The sequence below is a fragment of the Engystomops pustulosus genome, chromosome 10, assembly GCF_040894005.1.
Source record: "Engystomops pustulosus chromosome 10, aEngPut4.maternal, whole genome shotgun sequence".
In the NCBI taxonomy this organism is placed as follows: domain Eukaryota; kingdom Metazoa; phylum Chordata; class Amphibia; order Anura; family Leptodactylidae; genus Engystomops; species Engystomops pustulosus.
Window position 1 is genome coordinate 95,041,666 of NC_092420.1, and position 19,616 is coordinate 95,061,281.

Sequence of the window (19,616 nt, forward strand, 5' to 3'; positions counted from 1 at the left end):
AGTTATATTCCTGTACATAGGGGGCAGTATTATAGTAGTTATATTCTTGTACATAGGGGCAGTATTATAGTAGTTATATTCCTGTACATAGGGGACAGTATTATAGTAGTTATATTCTTGTACATAGGGGGCAGTATTATAGTAGTTATATTCCTGTACATAGGGGGCAGTATTATAGTAGTTATATTCTTGTACATAGGGGACAGTATTATAGTAGTTATATTCTTGTACATAGGGGGCAGTATTATAGTAGTTATATTCTTGTACATAGGGGGCAGTATTATAGTAGTTATATTCCTGTACATAGGGGGTAGTATTATAGTAGTTATATTCTTGTACATAGGGGCAGTATTATAGTAGTTATATTCCTGTACATAGGGGACAGTATTATAGTAGTTATATTCTTGTACATAGGGGGCAGTATTATAGTAGTTATATTCTTGTACATAGGTAGCAGTATTATAGTAGTTATATTCTTGTACACAGGGGCAGTATTATAGTAGTTATATTCCTGTACATAGGGGGTAGTATTATAGTAGTTATATTCTTGTACATAGGGGCAGTATTATAGTAGTTATATTCCTGTACATAGGGGACAGTATTATAGTAGTTATATTCTTGTACATAGGGGGCAGTATTATAGTAGTTATATTCCTGTACATAGGGGGCAGTATTATAGTAGTTATATTCCTGTACATAGGGGGCAGTTTTATAGTAGTTATATTCTTGTACATAGGGGACAGTATTATAGTAGTTATATTCTTGTACATAGGGGGCAGTATTATAGTAGTTATATTCTTGTACATAGGGGGCAGTATTATAGTAGTTATATTCTTGTACATAGGGGGCAGTATTATAGTAGTTATATTCTTGTACATAGAGGGCAGTATTATAGTAGTTATATTCTTGTACATAGGGGGCAGTATTATAGTAGGTATATTCCTGTACATAGGGGGCAGTATTATAGTAGTTATATTCTTGTACATAGGGGGCAGTATTATAGTAGTTATATTCTTGTACATAGGGGGCAGTATTATAGTAGTTATATTCTTGTACATAGGGGGCAGTATTATAGTAGTTATATTCTTGTACATAGGGGGCAGTATTATAGTAGTTATATTCCTGTACATAGGGGGCAGTATTATAGTAGTTATATTCTTGTACATAGGGGGCAGTATTATAGTAGTTATATTCTTGTACATAGGGGGCAGCATTATAGTAGTTATATTCTTGTACATAGGGGGCAGTATTATAGTAGTTATATTCCTGTACATAGGGGGCAGTATTATAGTAGTTATATACTTGTACATAGGGGGCAGTATTATAGTAGTTATATTCTTGTACATAGGGGGCAGTATTATAGTAGTTATATTCTTGTACATAGGGGGCAGTATTATAGTAGTTATATTCCTGTACATTGGAGGCAGTATTATAGTAGTTATATTCCTGTACATAGGGGGAAGTAGTATAGTAGTTATATTCTTGTACATAGGGGCAGTATTATAGTAGTTATATTCCTGTACATAAGGGGTAGTATTATAGTAGTTATATTCCTTTACATAGGGGGCAGTATTATAGTAGTTATATTCTTGTACATAGGGGGCAGTATTATAGTAGTTATATTCTTGTACATAGGGGGCAGTATTATAGTAGTTATATTCCTGTACATAGGGGGCAGTATTATAGTAGTTATATTCTTGTACATAGGGGGCAGTATAATAGTAGTTATATTCCTGTACATAGGGGGCAGTATTATAGTAGTTATATTCCTGTACATAGGGGGTAGTATTATAGTAGTTATATTCCTGTACATAGGGGGCAGTATTATAGTAGTTATATTCTTGTACATAGGGGGCAGTATTATAGTAGTTATATTCCTGTACATAGGGGGCAGTATTATAGTAGTTATATTCCTGTACATAGGGGGCAGTATTTTTGTAGTTATATTCCTGTACATAGGGGTAGTATTATAGTAGTTATATTCTTGTACATAGGGGGCAGTATTATAGTAGTTATATTCTTGTACATAGGGGGCAGTATTATAGTTGTTATATTCCTGTACATAGGGGGCAGTATTATAGTAGTTATATTCTTGTACATAGGGGGCAGTATTATAGTAGTTATATTCTTGTACATAGGGGGCAGTATTATAGTAGTTATATTCTTGTACATAGGGGGCAGTATTATAGTAGTTATATTCTTGTACATAGGGGGCAGTATTATAGTAGTTATATTCCTGTACATTGGAGGCAGTATTATAGTAGTTATATTCCTGTACATAGGGGGCAGTAGTATAGTAGTTATATTCTTGTACATAGGGGGCAGTATTATAGTAGTTATATTCCTGTACATAGGGGGCAGTATTATAGTAGTTATATTCTTGTACATAGGGGGCAGTATTATAGTAGTTATATTCTTGTACATAGGGGGCAGTATTATAGTAGTTATATTCTTGTACATAGGGGGCAGTATTATAGTAGTTATATTCCTGTACATAGGGGGCAGTATTATAGTAGTTATATTCTTGTACATAGGGGGGCAGTATTATAGTAGTTATATTCCTGTACATAGGGGGCAGTATTATAGTAGTTATATTCCTGTACATAGGGGGCAGTATTATAGTAGTTATATTCCTGTACATAGGGGGCAGTATTATAGTAGTTATATTCTTGTACATAGGGGGCAGTATTATAGTAGTTATATTCCTGTACATAGGGGGCAGTATTATAGTAGTTATATTCCTGTACATAGGGGGCAGTATTATAGTAGTTATATTCTTGTACATAGGAGGCAGTATTATAGTTGTTATATTCCTTTACATAGGGGGCAGTATTATAGTAGTTATATTCCTGTACATAGGGGGCAGTATTATAGTAGTTATATTCTTGTACATAGGGGGCAGTATTATAGTAGTTATATTCTTGTACATAGGGGGCAGTATTATAGTAGTTATATTCTTGTACATAGGGGGCAGTATTATAGTAGTTATATTCCTGTACATAGGGGGCAGTATTATAGTAGTTATATTCTTGTACATAGGGGGCAGTATTATAGTAGTTATATTCCTGTACATAGGGGGCAGTATTATAGTAGTTATATTCCTGTACATAGGGACAGTATTATAGTAGTTATATTCCTGTACATAGGGGGCAGTATTATAGTAGTTATATTCCTGTACATAGGGGGCAGTATTATAGTAGTTATATTCCTGTACATATGGGGCAGTATTATAGTATTGGGCGGCACGGTGGCTGAGTGAGTAGCACATCTGCCTTGCAGCACTGGGGTCCTGGGTTCGAATCCCACCCAGGTCAACATCTGCAAAGAGTTTGTATGTTCTCTCCGTGTTTGCGTGGGTTTCCTCCGGGTACTCCGGTTTCCTCCCACACTTCAAAACATTCTGTTAGGTTGTTTAGATTGTGAGCCCCATGGGGACAGGGACCAATTTGACATGCCTGTGCAGCGCTGCGTAATCTGTGTGCGCTATATAAATAAAGAATTATTATTATTATAGTAGTTATATTCCTGTACATAGGGAGCAGTATTATAGTAGTTATATTCCTGTACATAGGGGACATTATTATAGTAGTTATATTCCTGTACATAGGGGGAAGTATTATAGTAGTTATATTCCTGTACATAGGGGGCAGTATTATAGTAGTTATATTCCTGTACATAGGGGGCAGTATTATAGTAGTTATATTCTTGTACATAGGGGGCAGTATTATAGTAGTTATATTCCTGTACATAGGGGGCAGTATTATAGTAGTTATATTCCTATACATAGGGGGCAGTATTATAGTAGTTATATTCCTGTACATAGGGGGCAGTGTTATAGTAGTTATATTCCTGTACATAGGGGGCAGTGTTATAGTAGTTATATTCCTGTACATAGGGGGCAGTGTTATAGTAGTTATATTCTTGTACATAGGGGGCAGTATTATAGTAGTTATATCCCTGTACATAGGGGGCAGTATTATAGTAGTTATATTCTTGTACATAGGGGGCAGTATTATAGTAGTTATATTCTTGTACATAGGGGGCAGTATTATAGTAGTTATATCCCTGTACATAGGGGGCAGTATTATAGTAGTTATATTCTTGTACATAGGGGCAGTATTATAGTAGTTATATTCTTGTACATATGGGCAGTATTATAGTAGTTATATTCTTGTACATAGGGGGCAGTATTATAGTAGTTATATTCCTGTACATAGGGGGCAGTGTTATAGTAGTTATATTCTTGTACATAGGGGGCAGTATTATAGTAGATATATTCCTGTACATAGGGGGCAGTATTATAGTAGTTATATTCTTGTACATAGGGGGCAGTATTATAGTAGTTATATCCCTGTACATAGGGGGCAGTATTATAGTAGTTATATTCTTGTACATAGGGGCAGTATTATAGTAGTTATATTCTTGTACATATGGGCAGTATTATAGTAGTTATATTCTTGTACATAGGGGGCAGTATTATAGTAGTTATATTCCTGTACATAGGGGGCAGTGTTATAGTAGTTATATTCCTGTACATAGGGGGCAGTGTTATAGTAGTTATATTCTTTTACATAGGGGGCAATATTATAGTAGGGGGCTGTAGGAGTGTGATTTATTAGATTACATGAAATAATTTTGGGATATATAACACTTCCTTGCTTGTTTCTAGCATATTTTGGGGCTTTCATTATATATAAATATAAATGTAAATATTACCACTATACAGTAAAACAGAAATAATCTGTGATTTTTGTAACTGGGTTTATTACAGATAATTGTAGAACAACGTCAGTTGGGTTAATTTTAGCATCTGCTTTCCATTATGTTTGGTATTTTGATGGCAAATTTGGAATTTGTATCCAGAAAGTTTTATTTACTGATGTGACTGATGAGAAATGAGGTTAAATCTTCTTTTGACCCCTTGTTTCCTATAGCAGTGTCATCCCCATAGAATAGAGTAATATGTAAGGATACAATTGTTTGGTTCTTTATTAGGGGCTTATTACATAGATCTGATTCTCATTGATCGGGACAGGTATAGATTCAGCCTCTGTGTAATAAAGATGGGATCCAAGATTTGGTCACAATGTTCCGTTCCTGTCCGTTCCTTGTCTTTATCATAATGATTACACCATGTTTTGTATGTTCCTACGTTTTGTAGCACCTCGGGGCGCAGAATCCTAATGATATTCTCATCCATTTTCACCTCCGGATGGTGATATCATCCTCTGCTACCTGACAATTACCAACACGCGACGTCTGGTTACATCACTACATTTACATCTCCAGGATAAATCACTTGTTACATTTCATTTTCCACTTCCATAAATAGTAAACAGGAATTTCTCGCGGCGGATGAATCGTAAGTTTATATCACATTTCAGTCATTCATGCAGCGTTCTGCTCCAAATCCTGACATCACACAAAAGTGGCATCAACACAACAGAAAACCCGAAAAAGTAAAAATCTCTGCGATCAATTTGGATCTCAAGATGGACTCGCAACAGCAACAATGTTTTCCTGCAGCAGCCACTACTGGACGAACTTGGTACTGCAAGATGTCCACATAAATATCGTATCTTACCAGTGCTCTTGTATACTGCCCCCCTCAGGTTGGTTATGAAATGCATCTTTTATGTGAAATCTCACCTTTGTTTATAAAAAAAGTGAAGGAAATATGACTCTTCTCACCTCAGTTTCACATTAGATGAGTCAAGTTTCACTTGGTTGAAGTTGGAGTGGCAGTTCAGAACCCCATGGGGCAGATTTTCTTACCCGGTCCATTCGCGATCCAGAGGCGCGTTCTCTGCGCTGGATTGGGGTCCGGCCGGGATTTATTAAGGTAGTTCCTCCGACGTCCACCAGGTGGCGCTGCTGCGCTGAAAAGCATCGGAACGCACTGGAGTTCACCGAGGCGGGCTGAGTGAAGGTAAGCGCAAGCTCCGTGGCGGTTTTTCCGAATCCGTCGGGCTTTCGTTCAGCCACGCCCCCCCCCCCCCGATTTCCGTCGCGTGCATGCCGGCGCCGATGCGCCACAATCCGATCGCGTGCGCCAAAATCCCGGGGCAATTCAGGGGAAATCGGCGCAAATCGGAAATATTCAGGTAACACGTCGGGAAAACACGAATTGGGCCCTTAGTAAATGTCCCCCATATTATTTGTTCTATAGCATCTAGAAACATGCTGTTTGCATCAGATTAAAGTTGAGAATCTTGGCTTTGTGCGCTACAGAAATGAAGATACAGACGGCCAAATACATAGTTGGAAATGAAAGCTAAAGATCCAGTTCCCTCCTATGTTTTAACTACCCGTGTATCCAATTCTGTAGCTCAGAACCATAAACCATATGGGATCCGACAAACAAGATCCTTATGTTTAAAGGACATCTACCACCAGGATAAAAGACTGTATGCAAATGAGCCTGAGGAGCTCCAGGCTCCAATAACAGCTATGGAGCCTGGAGCCCCTCTGGCTCATTTGCATACAGGTATAGGCAATACGTTCCAGCTCAAATCCCACGAACCAAGGAGTTGGTTAAAATCTTTTTCTTTATTCAGGCATCATTAGTCTTCATTCTGGTGGTGGACGCCCTTAAGCAGCAAGTTTCCAGGTCTCTTTATAAAGAGAATCTAGTTACTTCTAAAGTGACCGTCCCCCTGTAACCACTAATCTTGAGATGAGTCACATTTGCTTGGATTAAGGGGAGATTTTTTTTTAGGTAAACGGGTGAGATTTCACATACAAGATAGGATTCTAGAAATGAGGTAGCTGGGAGTTTAGTGGAGTAAAACCTGATGACGGGTTCCCTTTAGGCGGACACATTTGTATCAAAGCTGTGTCATCCGATATGATCCTGTTTTTTTAGGACAGTCCCTCATTTTGGAGATCAGACCCCAGGATATCAGCCATGTATTCCCTATGATGTATCTATAATCTGATATTCTTACTTTGTATCCAGGATGTGCTGTGGCAATGCATTATGGGAATGATGGTTGGCACCCAGGGCCACCAGGGTATTAGAGGACCTACCCTCCTGTACAGTGTAATGCCCCACTGGGTGCCTTCTTTTGGTCCTCCACCCCCCACAGTCCTCATCTGTATCAGTAGCTATTAGGTTGTTACATGCAGGTATGAGGCGCCACCTCTGTATCATCACCAATGACTTGGCCATGGACCAGGACTGGTCCGGATCTGCCCCGGTAGACGCGTGCGAGACTGCGGTGAGACGGGTGTGAGGCTCCTGCTGACAGATCTGCAAATAAATACAGAGAGCGGCCACACCGCACCCCGCGGCGCTGCACCCCACCCCCATCCTGGCCAGGGGTGCACGTTTATTTCTGGTGCCTCTGCCTCATGATGAGGTAGGATTTGGGATCACGGCCACAGGGTTAATTCAGGAGCATTACAGATGCATCAGCTAATAATCTAATAGTAATATGACAGATAATATATCATCCAGAGTGATGCATCATCACCCTCATCATCTCCCAGCCCGGGGCACAGGGATACAACGTGTCTGAAGACTTCCAGCTGGAGTCAGGAAGAAGAAGCGTTATATACAGGGGCGAGGAGATGGGTCCCCAATATCACCAATAATGGGGCTCAGAGATGAGCCCCAGCATCCAGGGTCTCCAGACTCCTCTGTCCTCCCCCTCCAGACTCCTCTGTCCTCCTCCTCCAGACTCCTCTGTCCTCCTCCTCAAGACTCCTCTGTCCTCCTCCAGACTCCTCTGTCCTCCTCCTCAAGACTCCTCTGTCCTCCTCCAGACTCCTCTGTCCTCCTCCTCCAGACTCCTCTGTCCTCCCCCTCCAGACTCCTCTGTCCTCCTCCTCCAGACTCTTCTGTCCTCCTCCTCCAGACTCCTCTGTCCTCCCCCTACAGACTCCTCTGTCCTCCTCCAGACTCCTCTGTCCTCCCCCTAAAGACTCCTCTGTCCTCCCCCTACAGACTCCTCTCTCCTCCTCCTCCAGACTCCTCTGTCCTCCTGCTCCTCCAGACTCCTCTGTCCTCCCCCTCCTCAGATTCCTCTGTCCTCCTCCTCTAGACCCCTTTGTCCTCCCCCTCCAGACCCCTCTGTCCTCCTCCTCAGATTCCTCTGTCCTCCTCCCCCAGACTCCTCTGTCCTCCTCCAGACTCCTCTGTCCTCCTCCTCCAGACTCCTCTGTCCTCCTCCAGACTCCTCTGTCCTCCTCCTCCAGACTCCTCTGTCCTCCTCCTCCTCCAGACTCCTCGGTCCTCCTCCTCCTCCAGACTCCTCTATCCTCCTCCTCCAGACTCCTCTGTCCTCCTCCTCCTCCAGACTCCTCGGTCCTCCTCCTCCTCCAGACTCCTCGGTCCTCCTCCTCCAGACTCCTCTGTCCTCCTCTGGGTATATTGAAAATGAGCAGCCTGATCCGTCTATTTCTTGTTGTTTACTGTTGAGGGTAGAGTCAGGAACCCCATATTTTCGGACATGAGTCTGAATCTGAGTTACATAACATGAGTTCCTGTCCCCCACCTGTCTCCTCCATCTGCCCCATCCATGTATGTAAGATAATTGCCCTTCCAGACGTTTTTATCCAGTGATCCAGACACTGCCTCCTCCTTATACTCAGGTGAGTGGAGACTAATACTCAGACTCTAATCTTGTTTTTCTTATATAATCCTCCAGGATGACGATCACCACAATGTAACATCATAAGAGGAGACCTTCCATCATCACCGGCCGACACCAAGGAAGACAGGGAGACAAGATACCTGTGGGTGCTGGGGGTTCCTAATGGGCTGCACAGGTTCTCAAATCAATGTGTGAAAGGCCAATATGAGAGGGGTTCCCCTTATCCAGGAGCCATAGATTGTGGGGTGCACAAGTCCTCCTACATAGTTACACTATATCTATGGGGTGTATACATTGTGGGGTGCACACTATATCTATTGGGTCTATACATTGTGGGGTGCACACTATATCTATGGGGTCTATACATTGTGGGTTACAGACTATATCTATGGGGTCTATACATTGTGGGGTGCACACTATATCTATGGGGTCTATACATTGTGGGGTGCACACTATATCTATGGGGTCTACACATTGTGGGGTGCACACTATATCTATGGGGTCTATACATTGTGGGGTGCACATTATATCTATGGGGTCTATACATTGTGGGGTATCACTATATCTATGGGGTCTACACATTGTGGGGTGCACACTATATCTATGGGGTCTATACATTGTGGGGTGCGCACTATATCTATGGGGTCTATACATTGTGGGGTGCACATTATATCTATGGGGTCTATACATTGTGGGGTATCACTATATCTATGGGACCTATACATTGTGGGGTGCACACTATATCTATGGGGTCTATACATTGTGGGGTATCACTATATCTATGGGGTCTACACATTGTGGGGTGCACACTATATCTATGGGGTCTATACATTGTGGGGTGCGCACTATATCTATGGGGTCTACACATTGTGGGGTGCACACTATATCTATGGGGTCTATACATTGTGGGGTGCACACTATATGGGGTCTATACATTGTGGGGTGCGCACTATATGGGGTCTATACATTGTGGGGTGCGCACTATATCTATGGGGTCTATACATTGTGGGGTGCACACTATATCTATGGGGTCTATACATTGTGGGGTGCACACTATATCTATGGGGTCTATACATTGTGGGGTGCGCACTATATCTATGGGGTCTATACATTGTGGGGTATCACTATATCTATGGGGTGTACACATTGTGGGGTGCACACTATATCTATGGGGTCTATACATTGTGGGGTATCACTATATCTATGGGGTCTACACATTGTGGGGTGCACACTATATCTATGGGGTCTACACATTGTGGGGTGCACACTATATCTATGGGGTCTACACATTGTGGGGTGCACACTATATCTATGGGGCCTATACATTGTGGGGTATCACTATATCTATGGGGTCTACACATTGTGGGGTGCACACTATACATATGGGGTATATACATTGTGGGTTACAGACTATATCTATGGGGTATATACATTGTGGGGTGCACATTATATCTATAGGGTGTATAATCTGTGGGGTGCATATTATATATCTATGGGATCTATACATTGTGGGGTGCGCACTATATCTATGGGGTGTATACATTGTGGGGTGCACACTATATCTATGGGGTGTATACATTGTGGGGTGCAAACTATATCTATGGGGTGTATACATTGTGGGGTGCACACTATATCTATGGGGTGTATACATTGTGGGGTGCGCACTATATCTATGGGGTCTGCACATTGTGGGGTATCATTATATGGGGTCTACACATTGTGGGGTGCACACTATATCTATGGGGCCTATACATTGTGGGGTATCACTATATCTATGGGGTCTACACATTGTGGGGTGCGCACTATATCTATGGGGTCTATACATTGTGCGGGGCACACTATATCTATGGGGTCTATACATTGTGGGGTGCACACTATATCTATGGGGTCTATACATTGTGCGGTGCACACTATATCTATGGGGTCTGCACATTGTGGGGTGCACACTATATCTATGGGGTCTATACATTGTGGGGTAACACTATATCTATGGGGTGTATACATTGTGGGGTGCACACTGTATCTATGGGGTCTACACATTGTGGGGTATCACTATATGGGGTCTATACATTGTGGGGTAACACTATATCTATGGGGTCTATACATTGTGGGGTATCACTATATCTATAGGGTCTGCTGGATGATGCCTTGGACATTGGATCAATGTGTGAGATTCCTCTTTGCTGGAAATACTAGACATAGACGACAAATTACCCGGCAGTCGGGGAGGACATTGCAGCCGGGTCTGGAAAAATATTTGGAATCCGTCTGTCTGGAATGATTGTGACACGGACCCTCTGTGTGTACGGGGTCCCTGACGTGAACGTTCCACATCTGACTGAAGTCCAGCGGAAAATTGTCTGTATTTTCTGTAAGTGGAAGAACCTGATGTGAATGATACAAGCAGCTGGACAGCGCCCCCCAGAGGACCCCCCGGCCCCGGCAGTCACTGCGGGATGACATTTGTAAATGATTGATCGATGAGGGATTATCAGCCCAATCTCGCTCCATTAAGGTACGAGGGGGATATGGAAGTGGCCATTAATCAGTGGATTTGAATATGATTCCAGAATGTATCTGCTTCTTCTGGATATAGCGCCACCCCTCTCCAGAGGTCGCATCTGGTATTGCAGTTTCGTTTCATAGAACCTTCACTGAGCGCTTTATGATCACAGCCCATAGACTAATGTTTTATTAAAGAGAACCCGTCATGCAAAATAACCCCCCTAAACTAAATATATTTTCATAAACTGCCATTAGAGAGCATTGCCCCTATCCCTTCATTGTCCCTCTACATGCCTGTAACCCTAAGCAATGAGGTCCTAAAGCTGTATGCAAATGACCTGTGAAATGTCCAATGAAGCATTAGCATATTCAAGCTGTCCACTCTATTCATGAGTGGGAGGCACAGCCACACCCCCAGTGCATGACTGACAGCCTGTATAATGGTGTGAGGCTGTATAATGATGTGCTTCCTGGTGCTGGTGGCCACGCCCCCTGCAGCCTGTGTGTGCATGTGTGTGTATAGGAGAGATACAGCAGCTCCAGGCAGCCATGTTACAGCAGAACATGTCAGATTCATGTGTAGCTGATGTCTGTGTCTCTCACCTGTATATTAGGAGGATGCAGCATGTCAGCAGATGCAGTAGAGACACCAGCAATGCTTTACTATACATTACACACAGACATGAGCAGGGGGAGGAGAGGGGAGGGGTAACAGGAGTGACATCACTGATGATTGGGGACAGCACGGTGGCTCAGTGGTTAGCATTACAGCCTTGCAGCTCTGGGGTCCTGGGTTCAAGTCCCAGGGTCAACATCTGCAAAGAGTTTGTATGTTCTCTCTGTGTTTGCGTGGGTTTCCTCCGGTTTCCTCCCACACTCCAAAACAGACTGGTAGGTGATTAGATTTGAGCCCCATGGGGACAGGGACTGATTTGGCAAACTCTGTGCAGCGCTGCGTAATCTATGTGCGCTATATAAATGAAGGAATTATTATTATTATTATTATTGGGTGGGTTGAGGGTACATGCGATTTTTAATGGACAGAGGAGAGCAAGTCACATGATCAAATGGCAGAACAAAGGAAGGGGTGCGGTAAAATCCCTTGTGACCGATTCTTTCCCAGATATCATCGGCCAAGGATAGAGTCAGGATCCTCAGGTTCCTGGTGCCCAGCAGTTAACAGTATCCCGGTTGATCATCCTCTAGGATACGGTCCTTCAGAGTCATGGAGCCTGGGCACACGGGACGATCCGATACTGTGTGAATAAGCCCCCCTAGGCCTCCGCATGGGATTCATAAAGGGGCCTGACTTCATGGGTAAATCTGCCCCTGACCACAAGGAACACAAGTAGAACGGTGGAATTGGTGGCATGTGGTGGGACATCACTTGTAGATCTTTGGCGTGCCAGAACCCGCTCGCTCCAGTCTCCACCCCAAAGAAATCAAAGCGAAAACAGATATTGAACATCTTTAATGATCTGAAGTCCAATCCTTCTCCTCGGTTTGAGCCCAAGTGTCTCTTTGGGTAAGTGGAAGCCATGAACAGTCTCTCCATTACATGGCGGCCAAGACATAACACGATACATAGTAACAGAGGAGAACTGAGGCTTCTCCAGAGAACTGAACATATACATTGTCCTTCATGGAAGCCTTGGATGTAGCAGAGCCGAGTCTGCACAGCCCATCACATAGCACCCCCCTCCTCTAGTGATCAGAGTGTAACCTCAGACTGTCTGCCCCGAGGGCAAAGTACAAGGCAGAACAAGCCAATCACAGACACCGTACAAAAGACCAATCACCAACAACGTGACAAAAAGCCACAAACTGCAGGTTTTCACAGGAAGCTGAAACACTGTAACAATCTGCTGTGAAAGTAACCAGTCACTGCCTGCAAGTAAGTGTCTGCTCCAACAGCAACATACTGACACATGGCTTCAAGGGGAGGTCCAGCTCCAGGGCTTACACAACTAGCAACTGCATATGATCTATAGGGCTCCCTGTATACTGCTCTATGGAGATACATAGTAATAATATGTGCAATACTCCTTCAGGAATAACTGCTTCATCTGCAGCCCTCCTATAGATATGTCACTAAGCACTGACCCTACCAGCAGAATAGTGAGTGCAGCTCTGTGGTATAATACAGGATGTAACTCAGGATCAGTACAGGATAAGTAATGTCATGTATGTACCCAGTGACTGCACCAGCAGCTGAATAGTGAGTGCAGCTCTGGGGTACAATACACAATGTAACTCAGGATCAGTACAGGATAAGTAATGTCATGTATGTACACACTGACTGCACCAGCAGCAGAATAGTGAGTGCAGCTCTGGAGTATAATACAGGATGTAACTCAGGATCAGTACAGGATAAGTAATGTCATGTATGTACACAGTGACTGCACCAGCAGCAGAATAGTGAGTGCAGCTCTGGAGTATAATACAGGATGTAACTCAGGATCAGTACAGGATAAGTAATGCCATGTATGTACACAGTGACTGCACCAGCAGCAGAATAGTGAGTGCAGCTCTGGAGTATAATACAGGATGTAACTCAGGATCAGTACAGGATAAGTAATGTCATGTATGTACACAGTGACTGCACCAGCAGCAGAATAGTGAGTGCAGCTCTGGAGTATAATACAGGATGTAACTCAGGATCAGTACAGGATAAGTAATGTCATGTATGTACACAGTGACTGCACCAGCAGCAGAATAGTGAGTGCAGCTCTGGGGTATAATACAGGATGTAACTCAGGATCAGTACAGGATAAGTAATGTCATGTATGTACACAGTGACTGCACCAGCAGCAGAATAGCGAGTGCAGCTCTGGAGTATAATACAGGATGTAACTCAGGATCAGTACAGGATAAGTAATGTCATGTATGTACACAGTGACTGCACCAGCAGCAGAATAGTGAGTGCAGCTCTGGGGTATAATACAGGATGTAACTCAGGATCAGTACAGGATAAGTAATGTCATGTATGTACACAGTGACTGCACCAGCAGCAGAATAGCGAGTGCAGCTCTGGAGTATAATACAGGATGTAACTCAGGATCAGTACAGGATAAGTAATGTCATGTATGTACACAGTGACTGCACCAGCAGCAGAATAGTGAGTGCAGCTCTGGGGTATAATACAGGATGTAACTCAGGATCAGTACAGGATAAGTAATGTCATGTATGTACACAGTGACTGCACCAGCAGCAGAATAGCGAGTGCAGCTCTGGAGTATAATACAGGATGTAACTCAGGATCAGTACAGGATAAGTAATGTCATGTATGTACACAGTGACTGCACCAGCAGCAGAATAGTGAGTGCAGCTCTGGGGTATAATACAGGATGTAACTCAGGATCAGTACAGGATAAGTAATGTCATGTATGTACACACTGACTGCACCAGCAGCAGAATAGTGAGTGCAGCTCTGGAGTATAATACAGGATGTAACTCAGGATCAGTACAGGATAAGTAATGTCATGTATGTACACAGTGACTGCACCAGCAGTAGAATAGTGAGTGCAGCTCTGGAGTATAATACAGGATGTAACTCAGGATCAGTACAGGATAAGTAATGTCATGTATGTACACAGTGACTGCACCAGCAGCAGAATAGTGAGTGCAGCTCTGGAGTATAATACAGGATGTAACTCAGGATCAGTACAGGATAAGTAATGCCATGTATGTACACAGTGACTGCACCAGCAGCAGAATAGTGAGTGCAGCTCTGGAGTATAATACAGGATGTAACTCAGGATCAGTACAGGATAAGTAATGTCATGTATGTACACAGTGACTGCACCAGCAGCAGAATAGTGAGTGCAGCTCTGGAGTATAATACAGGATGTAACTCAGGATCAGTACAGGATAAGTAATGTCATGTATGTACACAGTGACTGCACCAGCAGCAGAATAGTGAGTGCAGCTCTGGAGTATAATACAGGATGTAACTCAGGATCAGTACAGGATAAGTAATGTCATGTATGTACACAGTGACTGCACCAGCAGCAGAATAGTGAGTGCAGCTCTGGGGTATAATACAGGATGTAACTCAGGATCAGTACAGGATAAGTAATGTCATGTATGTACAGTGACTGCACCAGCAGCAGAATAGTGAGTGCAGCTCTGGAGTATAATACAGGATGTTACTTAGAATTGGTGAAATATTAATAATATAATGTATGTTATCTCTTATATTTCCTATACTGGTTAATAGCATTTTAGGCTTTTCCTCATTGTGTGACTAGTATCAGTAACTGGTGGCACATGTTTGCTTTTCTGCTATTCCTATACCAGGGCAATGTCTGGGGCTGGGGATAACATCCTGCTCTGTAGAGTATCACATCTGAGGCCTGTGTGTAGCATTGTCTTCCTCCATAGTAGTCCCTTCTGTGTGAGTGCAGGTCTCGCCCGCTCGGTGTATTTGCTGGACGGCGCCTACTTAGACATCTGCATATTTAATATTGACCCGGGCGGCTTCTTAACATGGTCTCGTCAATATTTGGTTTTCGTTGCGGAACTTGACTCTTTCAAGGGATTCTTTGTAGCTGGGAGGTAGAGAAATGTCACTTCTGGAGCCTTTGATGATATGAGGGGTGATTCCAGGACTCTGGGCGTTGTGCTGCTGACAGGTTCACTTTGTGACGCACCTGTTCTGGAAATTGTTGTAATGACAGAGCTCCCACAATGCACTGCAGCAGGACAGGATTAGTAAGGGGATGTATATAGGAGATGTATATAGGAGATGTATATAGGAGATGTATATAGGAGATGTATATAGGAGATGTATATAGGGGGTGTATGTAGGAGATGTATATAGGAGATGTATAAAGGAGATGTATATAGGGGATGTATATAGGAGATGTATATAGGGGGTGTATATAGGAGATGAGATGAGATGTATAAAGGAGATGTATATAGGAGATGTATATAGGAGATGTATATAGGGGGTGTATGTAGGAGATGTATATAGGAGATGGAGATGTATATAGGGGATGTATATAGGAGATGTATAAAGGAGATGTATATAGGGGATGTATATAGGAGATGTATATAGGGGGTGTATATAGGAGATGAGATGAGATGTATAATGGAGATGTATATAGGAGATGTATATAGGAGATGTATATAGGGGGTGTATGTAGGAGATGTATATAGGAGATGTATAAAGGAGATGGAGATGTATATAGGGGATGTATAAAGGAGATGTATAAAGGAGATGTATATAGGGGATGTATATAGGGGATGTATGTAGGAGATGTATATAGGAGATGTATATAGGAGGTGTATGTAGGAGATGTATATAGGGGGTGTATATAGGGGGTGTATATAGGAGATGTATATAGGAGATGTATATAGGGGGTGTATGTAGGAGATGTATATAGGAGATGTATAAAGGAGATGGAGATGTATATAGGGGATGTATAAAGGAGATGTATAAAGGAGATGTATAAAGGAGATGTATAAAGGAGATGTATATAGGGGATGTATATAGGAGATGTATATAGGAGATGTATATAGGGGGTGTATATAGGAGATGTATATAGGAGATGTATATAGGGGGTGTATATAGGATATGTATGTAGGAGATGTATATAGGGGATGTATATAGGAGATGTATATAGGGGGTGTATATAGGAGATGTATATAGGAGATGTATATAGGGGGTGTATATAGGAGATGTATGTAGGAGATGTATATAGGAGATGTATATAGGAGATGTATATAGGAGGTGTATGTAGGAGATGTTACTGCTGCAGATACTTATAGAGATGTATATCCTGTCCTCGGCCCTTGGCAGCAGTGATGTCCTCTATAGTCTCTATACTGTGCCTGGTATATGTGCTCTGTGCCTCCAGTCTTCCAGATGTAATATTGCTCCATCTTCCTTTCTTCTTTCTGTTACAGTTTGTCCTTGTGTTTCCTTTTATTGATTCATTATTCTCCTCAATTTGTTTCTTCTTTCTTTTCATTCTTCTCTTTTCTTTACTTCCTCCCTTCTTCCGATTTTCCTTCTTTGCTCCTTATCTTTCTTATTTCTTTCTTTCCTTCTTCTTTACTTCCTTCCCACTTTTCTTCTTTCCTTCTTGTCTTCCCTTATTTCTTTTTCTTTCTTCCTTTATTTAGTTCTATCGCTCATTCAATCCTTTCTTCATTCCTTTTTACCAACCAACTTTTGTAGCAGAGAGAAACAGACAGAAGAGGCGGCGCACTATGTTTTACATGGAAGATTCTTTACCATAAGCCCCGCCTTTTGCTCCATTTTTTGTTTTACATTTTGTATCCCCCTGGCTCACAAAATATCACATTGTATCCCCTCTTATTGTGCCACACAGCAGCTCCTGCTCATACTATGCCCCCAAGCAGCTTCCCCTCTTATTGTATCCCCCTCTTTCTGTACCTGGTCATTACCCCCTATTATCCGCCCCAGCAGCCCCCCCTCTTATTGTATCATCCTCTTACTGTACCCCAGTCATTACCCCTATTATCCGCCCCAGCAGCCACCCCCCCCTCTTATTTTGCCCCCACAGTATAATAATAAACACATATACTCACCTTTCCCCCGCAGCAGATCCTAGTGAGTAGCTCTGAAGCCGGCAGGCAGGATGACATCATCACCTGGTGCCTACTGGCTGCTACATACAGCAGAGGCAGGGGGATCATGCCTGGAGCTGCCGGCTCTCTCCGCTATCTCTGTGGTCAGCTCTCTCTGTGTTTCCGGAGGATGTAATAGAGCTGATGTCCGGGAACATACCTCCTGCCCGGCGGGACAGCGGAACATATCCCAAAAACCTGCTGTATCCGGGACCTTTGGGAAGTTCCTTAAGACCAATTTGCATATGCAACACCCCTGTCAACGCATGGGCAGAGGAGGGTTTGCGAATGAGGCCCTTTATCTGTAGCTCCCCAGCAGGTGAGCCTGCGCAACTCACCTTAAGGAACATGCACTCATTATTTGGCATCAGCAGCTGTAGATACTGCCTGTCCAGGCAAGGGTTAAGTTATGTGAATTGACAACCAATTGTATTCCTTTATGTACACTGGAGTGTGATTGGAAAGTGAGCCACCACCTGACCAGGGTTTAACAAAACTCCTGGACAGGGAGAAGCTAGGGCTCTTGAGTTCCAGAAACCTCTTAGAGCACAAGCTCTTGGAACCCAGCTCTCTTGCAGAGCACAACTTCCAGAACACACTGAGTGAAGGGAGACAAGCTGCAGCTTCCACAATTGGACACAGCTACCTCCCATCCGGCATCTACTACCAGGCTGGTGAACTACTCCTAAGGATCACTCTCCATGACCACTCCTGTAATCCGGAATCTGTTACAAGATCGTATAGGCCATTGCCTGCAGTTCCAATAAAGAACCGAGAGTTATTTTGCACAACATTACCTCCGTCTGGTCCCTGGATACGGCTGCTACCACCACAGGCTCCCCATCCGTTACCCAGGGACTTATCTTACAGACACTCAGGGGTTGCCCCAGGGAGAACCAGTACATCAGCCTCTCTCTCCATATTTCTTGCACACATCACCTGCTGGAGAGCTGCCAGGCTGTAGGACAGTCCTCCGGTCCCCATACCAAGCACCGTGACATCAGCACGCCCTAGGCCGCAACCGCCAGCTACTCCGGTATTCTGGGCCCCGGCTGCCTCCAGGCCACTAAGAAAAGTCTAGGCCCCGGTGGGGGATGTTGTACATAAAACAAAATACCAAAATCAAACTTGCGTAATGTTTGTAACATAACACAGTGTGCACCATCCTCCCCCACATCTTTAGCTCTTCCTTCCTTTCTTTTATATTCTTTGTTTCTTTCCATCTTATATTGATTTTTAATCTTGTAACTTGATAGATATGAGCCTCACAATCACTGGGGATTTTTACCATTTTTTTCCATATTTATTCTTTCTACTCTTTACTGATTACATGACATCATTGTCTTTCTTTCCTTCCTTCTTTCTTTCCTTCTTTCTCTCCTTCTTTCCTCTCCTATCATGACCTCATGGTATGGCGCAGATATTTCGGTGGATCTGCCCAGCGCATTGATCTTTCTTCTCTGATTAAATCTCGGGACGTATTGAATGTGTATTGTTCTTCTCGTCTTGTTTCATTCCGTTTTTCCTCGTTTCCTTCTTCTTTCTCCGTCTTCCTCCCCTCGCTGGGCACACGACCTCATGACGAGACATGTCGGGGGGATCTACACAGCGCATTGATCTTTCTTGATTGATTTAATCTCCGGAAGCATCGATTGTCCCTGAAGTAGAGGAAGAATAAGAGATAATAATTCCTCCTTCCATTGTTGACATAATTGGAAGTAATAGGTTCACGTCAGGTGCGGATAATGTAGTGCGCCTCTCCCCGCGGCTGCGGCCGCGCGGTATGAATTAGCGCAAGGACAGATGGGAGAGATAAAACGATCACCCAGATAGCGCAGTGATCCGCATTGACCGCATCTCCATGGTGTCAGACGCTGTTTTGCATGCAGACGAGCTCGCGCTCCGACGCCGCTGTCC

At 43.2% G+C, this 19,616-nt stretch overlaps 1 protein-coding gene across 6 annotated transcripts in view; it reads left to right on the plus strand.

Moving 5' to 3' along the window:
• The window catches only part of FGGY (FGGY carbohydrate kinase domain containing), a 356,370-nt gene that overhangs the window by 198,639 nt on the left and 138,115 nt on the right, over positions 1–19,616 (plus strand). Inside the window, exon 3 of one of the 6 annotated variants that reach the window (XM_072126729.1) lies at positions 8,652–8,739. The exons of 4 other annotated variants lie outside the window; for them this stretch is intronic. The gene's annotated coding sequence lies outside the window, so the exon portion shown is untranslated. Of the gene's footprint in view, positions 1–8,651; positions 8,740–12,922; positions 12,997–19,616 lie in introns of those variants that run through there. One more of the 6 variants, XM_072126728.1, reaches the window with a different exon arrangement.